The 20,288-nt window shown below is 40.0% G+C and overlaps 1 protein-coding gene across 2 annotated transcripts in view; it reads left to right on the top strand.

The window, feature by feature from the left end:
• Positions 1–20,007, top strand: part of LOC143688443 (cilia- and flagella-associated protein 161-like) — an 80,809-nt gene extending 60,802 nt beyond the window's left edge. The window contains exons 5-6 of one of the 2 annotated variants that reach the window (XR_013178006.1): positions 16,852–17,480; positions 19,584–20,007. The gene's annotated coding sequence lies outside the window, so the exon portion shown is untranslated. Of the gene's footprint in view, positions 1–16,851; positions 17,644–19,583 lie in introns of both variants that reach the window. The other variant, XR_013178005.1, reaches the window with a different exon arrangement.
• Positions 20,008–20,288: the final 281 nt, after the last annotated feature.

Raw genomic sequence — 20,288 nt, 5'->3', positions numbered from 1 at the left:
CTGCCTATGAGATAGGTTTGTGCTCATAAGACAGCCTGGGTGCATCTGATTCCAGTGTTGATTTTATGAGATTTTTATAAGGTAACATGACAGTCTGTCTTTGTGTACACAACATAAATTTGAAAGAATGAGAGTGTAACAATACAAAAAGTCCCTTGACATTGAATTGTGCAGACCTGAAGAATGAGATATTTATTCTGTTTGATTCTAAAGGATAGTTAAAAATTAACAGGCAAAGAGAGTTTACCTGACTTTTTATGGAAATCTATCAATGTAAATAAAAATACTGCTTAAAACATCAACAGAAATGTAAATATATCCAGTGTAGTTTTTAAGATGTAAAATGTCTGGTATTTGTTTACTGAAAATTTTGAGTCAGACATGCTCTCAACTGATCATTTTAATATGTTAGCATATATCATCTGTCTAAAAATAGACAAGGAATTATCAATCCAAACAACCCTAAGGTAGTAAGGAAAAAGGGAAAACCCTGGACTCTTTTTGGAGGCCCAGACTATTCATTTAACCATCATGACACATTTTGAAGGAGAGAATGTATAGTAAATTTAGTGTATTAAATCTTGAAAATTTCTATGGACTGAGGAGAAAGATGAAATCTGAAAAGATGGACCATTGAAAGGAGATATCCTAGTGATCAAGTTCTAATGCATGATTTTTCAAATCAAAATTTTAAAATCTATGTAAATCTAGTTCAATTCAGTACCATATACCTTAGCACAACAGTATCATCTTAACTAATAACCAATGATTTGGTAATTAATAAATTTATCAACCTAAAATATTTTCTCTACATTGAAAATTGAAGATATTAGAAGAAATCACACATAATCAAAGGGATATTATAAAAAACAGATTTGCAGAAAAGATTTTACAAAACCTAGATATTAATATGCATATAATCAATTAAGCAAGTCAACATTATTATTATTGATTAAAATGGTTTGGAATATTGTAAAATAATATTATAAATACAAATGAAGTATATGTAAATGAAATATTAAATTATACTTCTTCAATTCTAGGTTTCCATGAATGAAAATTGAATAGCACAGAAATTTGATAGCCAATTATAGCATTGAAATTATAATTTATATTGAAACAAAATTTATTTATGATTTGAAAGGCTTCAAGGCAAGCACAATTAAATGAGTTAATTAATTACTTATGAATGGGATTTCAGCAATCCAGCAAAGCATATACTGAAGATATCTGGTCATAATGTTAGCCTTCCATTAAATATTGAATTTCATGCTAAGGGTGAAAAGATGCTTTGTGATGGAATAAAATCTGTTGGATTGCTTTTATAGATACTATGTATAGGTGAGATGAATAATAGAACAATAGCAGAAAATTCAGGCCACAAACTGGCATGAAGGGAAAGGAAATTTCAGATTCTGAATCAAATATAAATTTATGGATGATGTCACAAAGGTGGAAAAACAACACTCACATGCACATTTTATAGAACAACTAATATTAAAGATAATTAGACATAATATTGTGGGCTCATTTAGAATAAAATCTTCTCTGAAGAACCTCAGAGTGATCAACTGACTTTGTTACAGAAACAATTTAATTCCTATTTTTGTGGGGAAAAATCAAATTAATTCCAGGTCTCTTGTACATGAAAGGAACCAGTAACAGCTGTGGAGTGTTCAAATTCACTGGCCAATATGGAAATTTTCTTACAGAGCATACCTGGATAAATATTTGATGCTGAAGAATTTAAAAAAAAATAATAGCAGGACCTGTTCAAACTAAATTTTGTTTGGGGGGCGGGGTGCATGGTCTGGGAATCATACTTGAGTCTCCTTCATGGAAGGTGAGCATTCTACCACTGAACCATCCGTGCACCCTCAAACTAAATTTTAGAAGGCATTTTTCAGAAATATTGTAGATTTGACTCAATGATTAAAAGATTTTTGGATCTTGAGCTCTTACTAAGTACTTTCACTTGCTTAGAGTCTTTTATCCTGTGAATGCTAAGTTAATAAATATTGGCAGAGTTGGAGTGAGGTAGAATGCAAAAAATAAAATGAAATATGTGCATTCCATGGTTTTAGAAGCCTACCATTTGCTGATATTCTTTATCCTGATTTCCAGGCCATAAGCCTTACATCAATTGCAATGTTTCGATATTATTTGTAGATATTATGAATTTCATATTTTGCATTTTAGCATTATCTTATTATTTTATACTTTGACTGCAGGGAGATTGCAGCATATCAGCAGACATGACCAAACTCCCCATCATGATGGATTTCATCCTCATTGATATTTCATATTCTCAGCAGCTGCAATTCTTACAAAGTTGTTTGTAATATATCTGGACTGGAAATCTTCTGGTACTGTCATTGTGACTAACCCATATCTACACTCCCAAATGTACTTCTTTTTAAGCAAGTTATCCCTCATAAATATTCCCTGTATTCTCCCAAATTGTGAATTATCTGTCAGAGAGTAAAATGAGCTCTCTCCCATCATGAGCATTCAGATTTTCCTGTATATTTTGTTTGGTTCCACAGAATTTGCTTTTCTTTTGCTATTTTCCATGATCCCTATTTTTCCATTTACCACCCTCTATACATATGCTCACCATCTCCGTGCATCTACACACACAGACCCCTGGGAGTACATGGACAAGTCTGTACTACTATACAAACAGGCACCATGTTCAGGTTACCCTTCACAAAGCCCAAAGTAGCCCATCAGTACTCTCTTTCCATGGCACAGATTTCGGGTATGTGACCCACACATGTTCAGGTTTCTGAGCATGTAGTCATAGCTATTACTGTACTTCATATGTTCTGCTTTACTATTCATGTCATATATTAATACATTTTCAATGGATTTGCCTTCAGAACACCAGAAATTGCTTGTACTGTGTGATTCACCTTACCCACAAAAAATATAGAAACTTATTCTCTCAAGATATAGCTACATTTTTCTGATTCCTAAAGGATAAGTCAGCATTTTGTGGTCTAACAACATATTAGTCCTTTTATCTCTTGGAGTTGAATTCACTGTTCACTGAAGGGTGTCTTTTTTAACTTCAAAATCTTATATAGAAAATGTTCAGTATTTAAGAATTTAGCTCAATTATTTTCAGCTGCAACTGCTACAATAGACAAATCTGTCTCATTATGGATTAATATGTATTATTTAATGCAGAGGCTAGCAGTTAATGATGAACAGAGCCTTTCTGTCAAACAAAACTAGTAATCTTAGTAAAAATCTGGACTTTACTCAGATTCATCCAATGTCTGAAATTTATATTTATATTTTCAATGTTTTCACATTTGAGTTATCTATCATATTTCTTTTTAAGACATGTTTGTTCTTACCTGGGTCATCTTCATAGCCATTTCCTGGGAAAAGATGTCAGCTCCTGCTTTATGTCTAATTAACAACTCTATGACAGTTAACTGTTTACCTTTCTGAATGCTTGCATGTGAGACTGCCTTTATATTGCACCATCTCTTCATTATGCTGAAATTGATAATCACATGCATAATTTATGTCCAAGTTTTTCTCTTAGATATTCTTAATATCCAGATTCATCTAATTATTTTTCTTCAGGTATTCTAAATCCAGATTCATCTAATTCTAATTCTCACTGCTTTTGATAAAAATCAAGTACTCTTCTTATTCTTTTATTTTCTTTTTTGTGTGTGACATATTTCATGGATATTTGAAGTTTTACATTGTTATTTGTATGGGTGTGTCTTAATTATAAGAAATGTGTCTGACATGTGGTAGACATGTCAGAAAAGTTGTTTTCTTTTTCTGAAATTTCTTTTTTGGGCACTTTATTTTTGTAATGTTTTATTACCAATATAATATCTCAGGATTAGAATAATCATGTATTTTTTTCTGTATTTTCAAAATATTTATATTATAATGTATATAATAAGAAATGTTCCTCATGATCTTTTCAAACACTGCAAAGGAATTTTTAATGTATAGAATTATGTATGTAGATATATATAATATCTCCTAGTAATCTAGGCCTCTATTTAGTCTGTATTATATCTTCTATTGCATAATAGAGATGCCTAATCATCCTTCATCTATTTGTGCATATTAACCAAAGGCTTAAACTGTCCCAATGACCCATTTATTGTCTCAATATACTTGTGGTCATTTCTAAAAGGTTTCTATGTGTTCTTTCTTATTCAAAATCTCAATTTCATCCAAAGCTGTGTAGTCCTCAATATTCTTCACAATTTTGAAGTGATAGAAAGCAGAGTAGGAACTCTATACCTTCTCCATAACTGCCTGCTGTGTTCTGTGTAATAATAAATAGGTTGTGAGTAGGCCATGATATTGAGTGTCCTATCAATGCTATATTGAATGTCTCTTTTTTCTCAGGCCTTATTCACAAAAGTTACCCAAGGCTTTACCTGACAATTTACTCAGTATCTATTTCAATAGACAGGAAGTTTAGGATGGTTTCATGCCTGTACATGAGTGTTTCTGGTATTAGGTGAGGTTAAGGGATATGATTCTTCTCCAGGAAATAATTTCAATCAATGAACAATGTGCCAGTTTTACATATTCTTTCACTTTCCTGTATGTGACATATTTCTGATATATATATATTTTTTACATGGGCAGGCACCGGGAATCGAACCCGGGTCCTCAGGCATGGCAGGCAAGCATTCTTACCTGCTGAGCCACCGTGGCCCACCCGTATTTCTGATATTTAAGATGCTTCAAAGTATGTATCCCTCATGAGGTTTCCCTATCACTAAGGCTTCCTCCATGTACAATGAACACCAATATTCATAGGCAGAATCAAAATGTATTAAGATTAATCCATGTGTACCTCTTCATTGTTTTCATCACTGATATCCACAATATTTTCCTATTATTTTTATGTATTATTTTGAAGTAACAAAGAAATATGTTTTTCTTAGAATAAATGATTATGGAAGATTTTAAGGAGAGACATGACATAAAAATGCATGCATTTGATGAAAAAAATAAATAATTTCTAAATCTTGACTAGGTAGACAGATGGATGGAAATGGGCTTGATTTCAGTTACTTGATCCTCATTTGAACTTGGGAACTACTACATGACCTTCAGACCTTTATACTCCTCTTTACTTCCTTATTTATTCAATTCTTCCCTATTATAAATGACATAGTTATGGATTCAGATATAGTGGATCTATAAGGTAAGAATTACCACTACTGTGCCCCCATCATTCTAGAGATTAGGAAATTGAGTGTATGAATGTTTGTGCAAGAAACACAAAATTAAGTAATTGTTAGTTGATCAGTAAAATCAGTTCCAGTGGTTGGCTCTAGTCTCATATTCCCTTGTCGTCACATGCTTGAGTGTAAATTTTTCAGTAGGGCTAACAGCCTATGGGGACTTCTTTTAGAATATTGAACAGTTTAGAACCATCAATAGCTTCTTCCAGAAGCCAAACACAATGCACATTGTCTTTTTTAGAGGGGAATATAAAATTATAACCATTGGCAATAAGTATTGATGGTATGACTCAATTTTAAAAGGGTTAATTAGAATATCTAGTTGTAATATTTCCCACTTCCCTATATGTAACCAACTTCCTGGCTTCAAAAGATTAAGTAATCTATGAATTATAAGTAGCCAAAATAAAAAAAGTAGGTCTCTTTTTACAAAAACATTCGCATTTTGCATTGGCTATAGTAATATTCAATTTTTTTTGGCATGGGCAGGCACTAGGAATTGAACCAATTTCAATTTTAATAGCTGTTTTTAAGTCAATTGTTTTATTCTTAATACTTTAGTACTCCTCCCTAGAAGAGGATTCTGCTCTGGTATGACTGTAATATAAAGTTTTACCAGGTGGTAAGCTTAAGCAAAATAAAAGACAAAGAAATGGTTGAGCATTGGTTTCAGAGCTTGATTACCTTTGCCATAAACTATTTTCTCTTTGACACTTGTTTAAAGTCTGTACAATAAACTTTTACATCCAGAGTGAAGAATTGAAGCTAGCACACAACAGATATTAATCATGATTTAGAACTAAGTCTACATTAAAATTGGGAGTTTACTAAAGTATATCATAGCTGAAGTATACTGAAAAAAATGCCACACTATTTTCTAAACTGACTGTACCAATTAATTCTCATCTCAGTAACACCTGAGAGTTTCCTCTGCTCAAATTACTCATTAATATTTTATATTGCCATATATTTAAAATTATAGTGTAGGAAAAGAATATATTTATATATATCCCTGATCGCCCTGACTGTGATTGAAGTTTTAATATACTGTAACATTAATATGGAAATCCTCTACTTAAATTCCTATCTACACTATGTGTGACATAAATATACACATCACTCAGCTTTTTACATAGAACTTTGTGCTTTTTTATATCTTTTGAGAAAGAATAATTAATAATTCTGCTACTATTAAATTTATCAATATGTTTCTTGTATAAGACCTCCTTTTTGACACTAAAATGCTGAAGACAGTCTCCTTTATCTTTCTCTAAATAATCACAGTTTTTACTTTTCCTATTTTGTTCATTCAATCTACATCATTTGTGTTGGTGAGAAGCAGAGTTGAAATTTTGTTCTGTCCAACATGAATATCTAATATATAAGCACCATATGCTAAATAGGACATAATTCTTTTATTATGTAGTACTGTTCCCACCTCTGTCATACCTTAACTGCTAGTATGAGAGTGGTTATGTAGCTGGATGTTTTATTCTCCTTCAGTGGTTATTTCTGCACTCACAAATTGTTTACAAATAAAGTGTATCTGTATAAATAGTGGTTACAATGAGAAATTATTTTCTTTATAATATGCAATTCTTAGAGGAAAGCATTTGAAAATGCTTACCTTTAGAATGTGAGATTTTAAGATTGATATTATTCTTTAAAATGTAGCTAATACTGTGGGAAATAAGAATAAGGCAGAATCTAATATATTAATTAAATATTGTATATCACTGCATAATGGATAGAATTATTATTTTATAATAATATCTCCAAAAGTCTCTGGCTGCATGGGCTCTCAAGCTATTTCCAAAATGTTTCTGCTCAAAGGACTCCAGTAAGCCACCCCACCTTAAATGGGTGGAGATATCCGCATGGAAACCATCTAATCAAAAGTTACCACCCACAATTGGGTGAGTCACATTTCCATGGATAATTAAAAAGCATCCACCCAGCAATATTGAATGAGGATTAAACGTCATGGCTTTTTGGGGTACACCACAAATTCAAACTGGCACATTCCAGCTGTTGAAATCCTAAAAGACATGACCTTTCCAAATACATTTATTCTATCACAACGTCAGAAATCCTTAAACAATTTCAATAGTAATATAAATGCAATACAAAGTCAGAAACAGTACAAAATCTTTTCAAAGTCAGCTACAGGCATGGTCTATCCTAAGACAGAATTCTCCTCTGGCTGTGGACATGTAAAACTCAGGACAAATTATTTGCTGCCAATGTACAAGAAGGAACAATCATAGGATACATATTTATGGTTTCTTTTTTTATGCAAGGGTTCAGTTCTCAATTCATATTTTTCCTCTTGCATTTCACTATAAGCTGCAAGGAGAAATGAGGTTGCACTCTCCGCGTTTATTTTGGAAAGCTCTTTTGCTAAACATCCAGCTTCATGGCTTTTAAAATCTGTCTTCCAGCCAAAACCACTAGTCAATTTTGCCAGATTATCTACCATTTTAAAACAAGGATCGCTTTTCTTCCAGTTTACAATTTCTAGACACATCATTTCTGTCTAGACCCTCATCAGAAGTATCTTTAGAGTCCACATTTCTACCAACAGCCTCTTCAAAACATTCTAGGTCTTCTCTATCAACTCCTCAAAACTCTTCCAGAATCTTCCCCTTATTCATTTAAAAAGCTATTCCCACATGTTTGGTATTTGCAAACAGCAGCATCACCTCACTTCTCTAGTGCCAAAATCTGTTCTAGTTTGCAAGTTGCTGGAATGCAATATACCAGAAATGGAATGGCATTTAAAAAGAAGAATTTATTAAATTGCAAGTTTATATGTTTTAAAGCTGTGAAAATGTCCAAACTAAAGCAAGGCTATAGAAATGTCCAATCTAAGGCATCCAGGGAAAGATACCTTGGTTGAAGAAGGCCAATGATATTCAGGGTTTCTCTGTCAACTGGAAAGGCACATGGCAAACATGGTGATGTCTACTAGCTTTCTCTCCACTCTTTTTGTTTTATGAAGTTCCCCTAGGGGCATTTTCCTTCTTCATCTCCAAAGATCTCTGGATGAGTGGGCATTGAAACTTTTTCCAAAGTGATTCATACTTAAAGGACTCTAGTAAGCAAACCCTACCCTGAATGGGTGGAGACACATCTCCGTGGAAACCATATAATCAAAAGTTACCATTCACAATTGGGTGGATCACATGTCCACAGATAATCCAAAAGTTTCCATGCAGCAATATTGAATGAGGATTCAAGCACATGGATTTTCTGGGGTACAACAGATTCAAAGTAGCAAAAGTTTCCTTTCCAATTTAATCCAGATTGATGTTACATTACTCCCATCCATAAACTGCTTTAACCAGTATACTACTTGTTCATTAAAATGTCCAATCCCTTCTGTGCCTTGAGGGTGATGTACAGAACAGAGAGTCGATTGGATGCCCCATAATTGGGGGCCAGTGATGTGTAGTTTGGGTCCCAAGTTAAAAGTTGTTTACTGACATAATATGTTCTGGAAGCCAAGAAAAAATGTCTCATAGGACATGAACAAGGCAGCATAAGTCAATGGAATAAATAGAAATGTCTAGACCAAGCCTTGTGAGAGTTTTATCTGTGGTCAGGATCCAGTGGGATACTCTGGATAGGATGAGAGGCCCAATGATCTACCTGCCAAGACCACTTGTGACCGTACCTATAATATGTTAGTGAATCTGTTTAGACCCCCATGTCACTAGGTTTTCATTGCCTTTGATTTGCCTCTAGATTATTGCCACTTTCTGAATCTATTAGACCCATTAAGGATGACATCTCCCTTTTCTCTTTTACCTAAGCATTAACATATGGCTGACATGGAACCAGGGACTTTGGCCATACTCTTAATGATATTTCAAGGAAATAAGATCAGGATACAGATGAGGGGGGTTTTCTTCCCAATCTGAACACTATGCTCACAGTTGGGATTGTCTTCTTCACTGTACTGGGCTGGGCTCAGGGATGATTTATGAAGAACCGCTTCCCTTCTTCCTTGACTATATTGAGAGACTCAGAGCATGAGAATGTGGGCGTCTAAATTTTTTCAATCCTTTGTGCCCTCTGACTCATAATTTTTTATGAGGGTCTTAAATATGAAATTGCAAGGATCCTCCTTTTGCCCAGTAGTGTTGGTATTCTTCCATAGAAATTCCATTAATTATGTCTTATTTATTTTTTACTTTAGTAACCAAAACTACATTGGCCAGTGGGTGGGGCATTCCCTATTTTTTTCTTTCCCTGGTTGCTCTCTCTGTTCCCTTTGTGGCTTTTCAGTTGTGTGAAAATTCCAATTGCTCAGCTATGGGGTCCAGTCTCTCCAACATGCCACAATGAAGATGCTAACCTACTTGGTATTTCCACCCCAGAATGTTATGTTGGTGATTTCTTACCATTTTCCCCACCATCATCACAGAGAACAGCAAATGAAGTTCTATAACACAACAAAAAGTCAAACAACCCAATTAAAAATGAGCAAAATATATGAGCAGACACTTTTCAAAAGAGTGAATATGAATGTCTAAAAGGCATATGAAAAAATGCTCAACTTCACTGGCTACTAGAGAAATGCAAATCAAAACCACAATGAAATATAATCTCACACCCACTAGAATGGCCATTATCAAAAAAATAAAAAACAACAAGTGCTGGAGAGGATGTGGAAATAGAAGCACACTTATTCACTGTTGGTGGGAATGTAGACTGCACAACTACTCTGGAGGCATTTGGTGGTTCCTCAGGAAGCTAAGTATAGAATTGAAACATGATCCAGCAATCCCATAACTAGGTATTTATTCAGAGAAACTGATGGCAAGGACACAAACTGCCTTTTGATCACTGATGTTTATATCAGCATTATTCACAATTGCCAAGAGATAGAAACAGCCCAAATTTCCATCAATGGATGAGTGGCTAAACAAGCTGTGTATACATATGATGGAATATTACACTGCTGTAGGACAGAATAAAGTCATGAAGCATGTAACAACATGGGTGAACCTATGTGCTGGTTAGATTCAGTTGTCAACTTGGGCAGGTGAAGGCACCTAGTTCTGTTACTGTGAACATGAGCCAATGGTATGTGAATGTCATCTGTTACTCATTACATCTACAGTTGGCTAGGAGCCATGCCTGATGCAATGAATGATGTTTGACTTAACTGGCTGGTGCTTAAATGAGAGAGCACAACGTAGCATAGCCCAAACAGCTCAGCATACCTCATCTCAGCCCTCACAGCTCAGCCCAGGCCTTTGGAGATGCAGAAAGAAATAACCCCAGGAAAAGTTGTTGGAACCCTGGAGAGAAGGTCAACAAGAGATCACCCTGTGCCTTTCCACGTAAGAAAGAATCTCAGTTGAAAGTTAGCTGCCTTTCCTCTGAAGAACTAATGAAATAAATCTCCTTTTATTAAAAGCCCATCCATCTCTGTGTGTTGCTTTCTGTTAGCTAGCAAACTAGAACAATCTGGATGTCATTATCTGAGTGAAATTAGTCAGAAACAAAAGGACAAGTACTACTGTATGGTGTCACTAATATGAACTAATATTTATGAGTGAACTTTAAGAGTTAAGGTTAAGAGCACAGGTTTTCAGAAGATAGAAAGAGGGTAGAGATTAGGCATCACAGAATGTGCAAAATGACCTATTGTAAAGACTTATAAATGGGTAGCTCAACATTTTCTGATGGTAGCACAATTATATGAATACACTGAAAGAAGTTGAATGTGAGTATATTTGAGGGAGAAGCGCTGGGGGCATGTATAAAACCAGAAGGGAAAATAAATGGTATAACTGAGATGGTATAACTTAGGAATGTCTAGAATTGAAAATGATTTGATTCAATGTAAAAATCTGAGAATGTTTTTGCATGAGGGAGAAAAATTTTATGTCAACATTGCAAGGTATTGAAAATGGGATGGTACACATTAAAAAACACAATCAATGCAAGTGAGGTTATAAAGTTAATTGTAACATTGTAATATGTTTCCATTGAATATAACAAAGGCAACATGCCAAAACTAAATGTTAATAAGCATGGTATATAAGGGAGTGGTATGAGATTCTTTGTGGGAGAAAAGGAAATGTCTTCCTATAGATGGTGGTGGCAAAGGCATGAATATGTGACTCTATTGGGAACCTTTGATTTTTTACTTAGGTTGAAATGTATGATGTGCAAATACAATGTTTAAAAATTAACAGAGAGATACAAGTGCTGAAGAAAGAATTGTACTGATTCACTATTGGTTGGGAAGCAGAGTGGTGCATCCCTCCTGGACGGCAGTGTGGTGTTTCCACAGGAGGCTAGAGGTAGGGTTTCCTTATGATCCTGCAAACCTTAGCATGGTGTATACTTAGAAGAAATGAAAGTGGGGAAATAAGTAGACATTTGCACATGGCTGTTTATGGCAGGAGTGTTGGTGCTTTACAATGGATGGAGGTGGCATAAGGGCACAATTGAGGGAAAGAAGGGGAAACTGTGAAGTACATATATAATGGGTTACTGAGCAGCTGCAAGAAGGAATGACATTGTGAGGCATATGGCTAGGTAAATGAACCTTGAAGACTATATGTTGAATGAAATGTCAGAAACAAAATATATAATGCCTCACTCATATGGACAAACTATAATATTCAAACCTGAAGAATTGAATTTGAAAGCATACATTATCAGGTTGAGGCCTATTTTAAAGATTCCTAGGTTGTAAGGTCTTACAATAGCCACATCTATTCCCGAGTTATAACTGGTTGATTTTTAATTCTGAGATACTGAGCTGTAAGTGTATAACCTGGATATTCCCTGGAATTTTAAGTATTTGCATGATACCTGAGGCTCAGAGTTAGAGCTCTGAAGCCATGAATGTCAGCATAGTTTATAGAAACTGTTTAAAAAGTTGAAAAAGTGATCAGAATTCAACTAGAGGTGTGAATGAAGGTTATCTGGATAGAACTGAGGTAAATCACATTACAGGGCAAAGGATTATATGATCTATATTTTGAAGTTTCAACTTCAATGTGAGACCAAAAGAAGAGAAGATTATTTTGCACAAAATTATATTTTTCATAGTGCATTATCTAATGTAACTTGTATGGTCAGTTTGTGTGAACCCCATAATTATATGGGATTTTGAATACAGAGTGAGATCTGATTGCTTTATACATGTTACTGTGAAGTCCCAGTATGTTCTGGAGTAATTTGGAGACAGGATATAATAGTATTTCCAAATTCTCCTTGTGGGACTTGGAAGGAAGGAGGAACTATAAAACTTCCCCAGATGTGTTCCTGATATTCCCACAAGAAGTGGGGCAATGAATTCAATAGGCTGAACCTTCCATCTTGGAGCTCACTGCTATGAAAAACTTATTCTAAGTATCACCCCTGGAAAACCTCTTTTGTTGCTCAAATGTACCCTCCCTCTCTAAGCCAACTCAGCAGGTGAACTCATTGCCCTCATCCCTACATGGGACAAGACTCTAAGGTGTAAATCTCCCTAGCAATGTGGGACACAACTCCTGGGATTCACCAAGGCCTGGCATCATGGGGTTGAAAAAGCTTTCTTGACCAAGAGGGGAAAGAGAGAAATGAGAAAAAATAAAGTTTCAGGGGCTGAGAGAATTCAAACAGACTAAAGATATTATCCTGGAAGTTATTCTCATACTTTATATAGATATCCCTTTTTAGTTTATGGTGTGTTGGAGTGGCTATAGGGAAGTACCTGAAACTTTTGAACTGTATTCCAGTAGCCTTGATTTTTGAAGATGATTATACAACTATATAGCATTTACCACGTGATTTTGTGATTGTAAAAGCTTTTGTCTGATGCTCCTTTTAGCCCTGGAATGAACAGATAAGCAGAAAAATAAGGTAAAAAATAAATAGTGGGGGGAGGGTTAAGGGGTTAAAAAGATTGGATAGATTGCAATACTAGTGTTCAATGAGAGGGAGGGATAAGGGCTGTGGGGTATGTGGATTTTTTCTTTTGTTTTTTAATTAATTTTTCTGGAGTGATGCAAATATTCTAAAAACTATTATGATGATTATACCACTATGTGATGATATTGCAAACCATTGATCGTATACTTTACAGACTATAAGGTGCCTACATATGTCTCAGTAAAAGAATCAGAAAAGAAAAGTTCTTATGTGTCAAGGGATAAATACGCATAGTCCACTTTTCAATAAGTAAAGCAGATTTTGTATGGATGCAGTGCTATAAGATTATCATGTCTTTATTCTGCAGTTGTGACCCAATACTAAACACTTTCTTGCTTGCTAAATGTAATTGTAAAAAGGTGGATACAAAAATGCCATTTGAATTGAATTTTTTTATTCAAAATCCTCAATAGTCTCTTCCAGGTTGGCATTTTCCAGTAATTTGAGATTGTCTCAAATGTATAGGTACATGATAAAGTATTGATCCATGGCGTTTTTCACGTGATATTTCTTGCCTTCTCTTCAACACCATATGAACCATTATCCAAAACATCTTAAGAATTTGGAAAATATATTCCAAAACAATGTGTAAATTATGCAAGTATGAGCTTGAAAAATGGATGGACAAATTATTGCCCAATATCAAATATTTAATGAGACACAAAAGGATATGTATCAAGAATATTTAAAGAGAGATACGTTCAATTTAGGAACCTATCAAACAAGAAAAAAACTTCAATCAATTCTATTCTGAATTTTTTAAATAACAGAACTCATTGGAAGTGCAAAATACCTATGGAGCATTTTGTATAGAGCCATAGTAATCTCTCTGTTCCAAAGACTGCTGAGATGGTCAACAGAGGGGAGGCCACTGTCAGCAACAAAAGGCGATGAATGGCAGGTAGAAGGTAAGGTACAGACTGGAGGGAAGTGACTGAAAATGTAGAACTGTGTTCCAGTAGCCATACTTCTTGGAGATGATTGTAGAATGATATAGCTTTCACAAAGGGACTCAGTGATTGTGAAACACTTGTGTCTGATGCTTCTTTTATCTACCTTGTCAACAGACAGGTAGCCCATATGGAAAAAATAAAATAAAACGGGGAACATGTGTTAAAATAAATTTAGTTGGAAATGCTAGTGATCAATGAAAGGGATGGGCAACGGGTATCGTAGCATAAATTTTTTTCTGTTTTCTTTTTATTTCATTTTCTGAACAGAGGCAAATGTTCCACGAAATTATAAGGATGATGAATATGCAATTCTGTGATGATATTGTGAATAGCTGATTATGTATGGCAGAGAATGATCAAAAGTTAAGAACGTTTGAGATTATTTGGTGTTTTTGGTATTCAAAAAATTAAAGTCAAAAATTTAAAAAAATCTAAAACGCAAGGGCCACACACCGTGCCTCACAAAGGTCTGTCGCAGTCAGTCGGGGGTTGGGGCTAGGGGAGGGGGAGCGGAGTAGGATGCCCTGCCCACCGCACAGATCCAGGCCGCCGTGGCACTGGTGGCAAATGCAGATCAGGGAACGCCAGAGAAGGTCCGGAGCCCCGCCGCACCAACGGACCCGAGCTTATGGCAGGCGGAGACCAATCAGCATGGCGAGCTCTCAGGCATCGCTTTCCTCTGCCAGGGAATGATGGCGTGGCGGAGGGGGTCCTGCCCAACACCAAACACCCAGAGCGCAACCGGCTTGCAAACACATGGGGTGCTGGCGTGGCATTCCTGCCAGAGCTGAGGGCAGCAGAGCCACGAGGATCCCCAGCTGCAGAGAAGACCGGAGGCGCACCAGAAGAGAAAGGGCTGTTGCATGAAGGACTGCCTGGTATTCTGCTGGGTGGGAAGTGGTTATGTCAGGGATCGGTTTCCTGCTGAGCCACTTCCCAGGTCCCAGGATAGAGCCTGGCCCAGAAGGGTGCAGCACCAAGCTCAGGGGGTCAAGCTGCCGGGGGCTTTGGGGCGTTGGGAGTGGAGGTGGGGGGAAGCAGTGTCCAGCCAGCGGTGTAACCGTGGGGTGTGGGGGTGGGTAGAGCGGCTTGGGTTGGCCTGGCAGGGGGGGTTTAGGGACCTGGAAGGGCCCACAGAGAGTTGGGCTGCAGGCAGGGTGGTAAGCTGGGGCACTCTGAGCACAACCGATGTGCCACGGAGCCGGCAGGACGACAAACGACGATGACGGCGGCAAAACTAGTAGTGAAGAAGGTCCTGCGTCCAGAGAAGCACAGCATGATGGGGAGGGACCCTCGGCACAGACCGGGTAAGCAGCCCAGCGCTACCCAACCTCGAGTCCTGGGGATGCAGGGGGTAGCCGCGGACCCAACTTCCAAAATGGCTCCAGTGCGCATGCTCGCGGTAGAGGTGCGAAGCAAAGCACCGTCAGGCGCCGATCGGGTTTGAATGGGAGACTGCCAGCAGATCGCATCTCTTTTCAGCTGCATTAATTCAACTGATGGTGACGGGCAACTCATTACCAGTAGCGCCTAGGTGAGGAATCGCATGGTTGCAAACTGGCCACACCTGGGCTAAAGGTGCCAGTGGGGGGAAAGCCGGGACTTTGGAATAAATCTCTATCAACTACACTCTCCCTTAAGTATTTGGAAAATTATTTTCGTCCTAAACACTGACACCAGTGCCTTCCATCCGGGTGGGTAATCAACGGCTCGCAGTCTCTTCACACAGGTGTGGAGTTAGGACAGTGATCATTTTGTAGGCCTCGAGAAGAATTCACAGGAAGAAAACAGCTCACACAGGCCATACCCCTTCTCCCTCCTTCTCCTGCACCCCTGGTATATACCAAGACACAATTGGCTTTACCCCTCCTGCTCTGTATTATTTATTGATTCCTTCTCCACACTGTTTCTGTACATCAATCTATACCCTGGATGAAGGAACAGCAGGAAAAAACGGATTTGCCAAGAGCACAGTCCCATTGTGAAAGTTGAATCTTTCCATGATCATCTTCAAGAGTCAGGGCTTGGGGAACAGCGCTCAACAGTTTCAGGTAATTCCCTGCAGCCATTCCACTCCACCAGAAAGGAAAATTGGCTGTTCATAGAATGCCTAGGAGTCACCGGCAGGATATCATCAGGACTGGTTGAAACGTCTTGGCCACCGAATCCTTCCTTCGTCTCCTTTCTCTCCTTCCCTTGGGGTCAAGCAGGCTTTCTCATTCCCTTGATGCTGGTCCCGGTTGGTCCAGTGAGTTCTGCCCCATGTTTCCAGGGACATTTGCACCCCTTGGGGCCGGTCCCACATGGGGCCTGGGGAGGAGTGAGTTCGCATGCTGAGTTGGCCAAGAGAGGGGAGGCGCTTGTCAGCAACAAACGTCGATGACCAGCAGGATGGAATGGAGAGGCTTGAGGGAAGTGCCTGAAAATATGGGTCTGGGCTTCACAGGCCATGTTTCTAGAAGTTGATTGTATAATGACACAACTTTCACAATGTGATGGTGTGATTGTGGAAACCCTGTGTCCAATGCCCCTTTCAGCTGCCTTGTCAACAGACGACTACAACACGTGGATTCCAAAAAGACACTAGGGGGAACAAATGTTAAAAGAATTGTAGTTGGAAATGCTAGAGATCAATGAAAGGGTGGGGTCAGGGCTGTGGTACGTGTACATTTTTTATTCTCTTTCCTTCTTATTTCATTTTCTGAACACAGGCAAATGTTGCAAGACACCATGGTGATGACGAATATGCCACCCTGTGGTCATATTGTAAACCACTGACTGTTGACGGAGAGCAGAATGATCCAAACTGCAGAATGGTTGCGTTGATTTGGTGTCTTGTGGTACCCTAGGAAATAATGCTGAAACATTAAAGGCACCGGCCACTGGCCCTGCGTCACAAAGGTCTGTCGCTGTCAGCTGTGGGCGGGGCCGCGGGAGCGAAACTGAGCAGGAGTAAAACCCCGCCCACTGCCCAGGCCCCGGCCCCCCGCCGCGCTGGCGGCAACTGCGGGTCAGGGATCCCCAGGGAGGGTCTGGTGCCCCACCGCTCCACAGCGGTCCGGGGCTTTTGGCAGGCAGAGACCAATCGCCCTGACGATCTCCGCTGCCACGAACGCACGAAGGCATCGATCTCCGCCGCCAGGGAAAGTCGCCGTCGGACGTCCTGCCCGACCCCCAATACGCAGGGCACAACTACCTAGCTGACACCCGGGGCCGGCTGGGCTTTCCTGCCAGAGCTGAGGGCAGCAGAGCCGCGAGGTCTCCCCGACTCCTGAGAGGAGCAGAGGCGCAGGGCCAATGCTGGGGCTGTGGTGTGAAGGGCTGCCTGGTGTCCTGCCAGGTGCGACGTGCCCGCCTCAACAATCGGTTTCCTGCTGAGCCGCTTCCCAGGTCCCAGGCTGTGCCTGGCCCCGAATGCTGCTGCGCCGGGCCCAGGGGGCCGAGCGGCCGGGGACGCTGACGGTGTGGGAGCGGGGGTGGGGAGAAGCAGCACGACAGCAGAGGTGGGTCGGTGCGGTGTGCGGGGTGGGTAGAGCGGCAGGGTTCGGCCTGGCAGGGCGGCTCAGGGTGCTGGAAGGGACCCCAGAGAGTTGGGCTGCAGGCAGGGTGGCCAGGGGCCGCTCTCTGAGCGCGCCCGTTGTGGCAGGGAGCGGGAGGGGCGCCGATCATCGAGAGCGACGCTGGCACAGGTTTGGCGGCCAGCAGGGTCCTGAGGTCGGGAGCCGGACAGCAGGTTGGGCAGGGCGTGAAAGCTGTGTCGTTATACAGTCAACTTCTAGAAACATGGCTTGTGAAGCCCAGACCTATATTTTCCCGCCTTTCCCTCCAGCCTCTCCATTCCATCCTGCTAGCCATCGACTTTTGTTGCTGACAAGCGCCTCCCCTTCTTGGACAACTCAGTATGTGAACTCCCTGCTCCCCAGACCCCAATTGGCCTGGCCCCAAGGGGTTGCGAATCTCCCTGCAAACATGGGGCAGAACTCACTGGACCAACCGGGACCAGCATCAAGGGAATGAGAAAGCCTGCTTGACCCCAAGGGGAGGAGAGAAAGGAGACAAAGGAAGGATTCGGTGGCCAAGAGGTTGCAACCCGATCTGGTGATATCCTGCCGGTGACTCCTAGGCATTCTATGGACAGCCAATTCTCCTTTATGGTGGAGTGGAATGGCTGCAGGCAATTGCCTGAAACCATTGAGCGCTGTTCCCCAAGCCCTGACTCTTGAAGATGATCATGGAAAGTTTCAACTTTCACAATGTGACTGGGCTCTGGGTACAAATCCGTTTGCTCCTGCTGTTCCTTCATCCAGGGTATGGATCGATGTGCAGAAAAGGTGTGGAGAAGGAATCAGAGAATAATAGAGAGCAGGAGGGGTAAAGCCAATTGTGTATTGGTATATACCAGGGGTGAAGGAGAAGGAGGGAGAAAGGGTATGGCCTGTGTGAGCTGTTTTCTCCCTGTGAGTTCTTCCCGTAGCCTCCGCAATGATCATGGTCCTGACTCCACACCTGTGTGAAGAGACTGCGAGCCGTTGATGATCCACCCAGACGGAAGGCACTGGTGTCAGTGTTTAGGATGAAAACAATTTTCCAAATACTTAAGAGAGAGTGCAGTTGCTATATAGAGATTTATTCCCAAGTCCCGGCTTCCCCGGATTCGCACTCTTAGCACAGGTGTGGCCAGTTTGCCATCATGCGCTTGCTCACCTAGGCGGTACTGGTAATGAGTTGCCCGTCACCATCCATGGAATCAAGAAAGATGAAAAGAGATGCGATCTGCCGGCGGTCTCCCATCCAAAAACCCGAACCGCGCCTGACTCTGCTTAGCTTCGCAGCTCAACCGCGAGCATGCGCACTGGAGCCATTTAAGAAGCTGGGACAGCAGCTACCTCCTGCTTCCTCAAGAGTCGAGGCTTGGAAGGGCTGAGCTGCCTAGCCGGTCAAGCAGGCTTTCTCATTCCCTTGATGCTGGTCCCGGCTGGTCCAGTGAGTTCTGCCCCATGTTTGCAGGGAGATTCGCAACCCCTTGGGGCCAGGCCAATTGGGGTCTGGGGAGCAGGGAGTTCACATGCTGAGTTGTCCAAGAAGGGGAGGCGCTTGTCAGCAACAAAAGTCGATGACTAGCAGGATGGAATGGAGAGGCTGGAGGGAAAGGCGGGAAAATATAGGTCTGGGCTTCACAAGCCATGTTTCTAGAAGTTGACTGTATAACGACACAGCTTTCACAATGTGACTGTGTGATTGTGTCAACCTTGTGTCCGATGCCCCTTTCAGCGACCTTGTCAACAGACGACTACAACACGTGGATTCCAAAAAGATGCTAGAGGGAATAAATGTTAAAATAATGGTAGTTGGAAATGATAGAGATCAATGAAAGGACGGGGTCAGGGCTGTGGTACGTGTACATTTTTTTCTCTTTCCTTCTTATTTCATTTTCTGAACACAGGCAAATGTTGCAAGACACCATGGTGATGACGAATATGCCACCCTGTGGTCATTTTGTAAACCACTGACTGTTGACGGAGAGCAGAATGATCCAAAGAGTAGAATGCTTGCGTTGATTTGATGTCTTGTGGTACCCTAGGAAATAATGCCGAAACATTAAAGGCACCGGCCACTGGCCCTGCGTCACAAAGGTCTGTCGCTGTCATCCGTGGGGGCGGGGCCCCGGGATGAAACTGAGCAGGTGCCCAAGACACACCCCAGAAATGGGTCAGAGTTTGGTTACCACATAGGAAGGGAGTGGGACTGCTGAGAACCTCCCCATCCATGTTATAAGCAAATAATCTCAGATTAACTCTCATCCAGAGAAAACAATAGTTCCAGACACCAAGGAAGTCTTTCTCTTTTGATTAAAGGAATTAAAGTCAGTTTTTTTCTCTTTAAATTTTTTTGATGAGGAAAAAAATTGTAGATTTTAACTGTGATTATATATTATTGAAAAACTGTTAAATGTATCTGAGCTGGAATGACATTAGGAAAAGAGATGCAATATGATAGTTCACATCTGAGTCTTAAGTCTATGACAGAATATTGCAGCAAATTTAAAATCATTAAAAATTAACAGATGATTACAACCATGCAGGAAAAAAATCCCTTTCACTAGTTAGTCTTTGGCTTTTCTGTCACATGGCAATGCGCAGGTTGCGTC

The sequence above is a fragment of the Tamandua tetradactyla genome, chromosome 6, assembly GCF_023851605.1.
Source record: "Tamandua tetradactyla isolate mTamTet1 chromosome 6, mTamTet1.pri, whole genome shotgun sequence".
Lineage (NCBI taxonomy): Eukaryota > Metazoa > Chordata > Mammalia > Pilosa > Myrmecophagidae > Tamandua > Tamandua tetradactyla.
The sequence above is the reverse complement of the archived record's forward strand: the minus strand, read 5'-3'. Positions and strand labels throughout refer to the sequence as shown.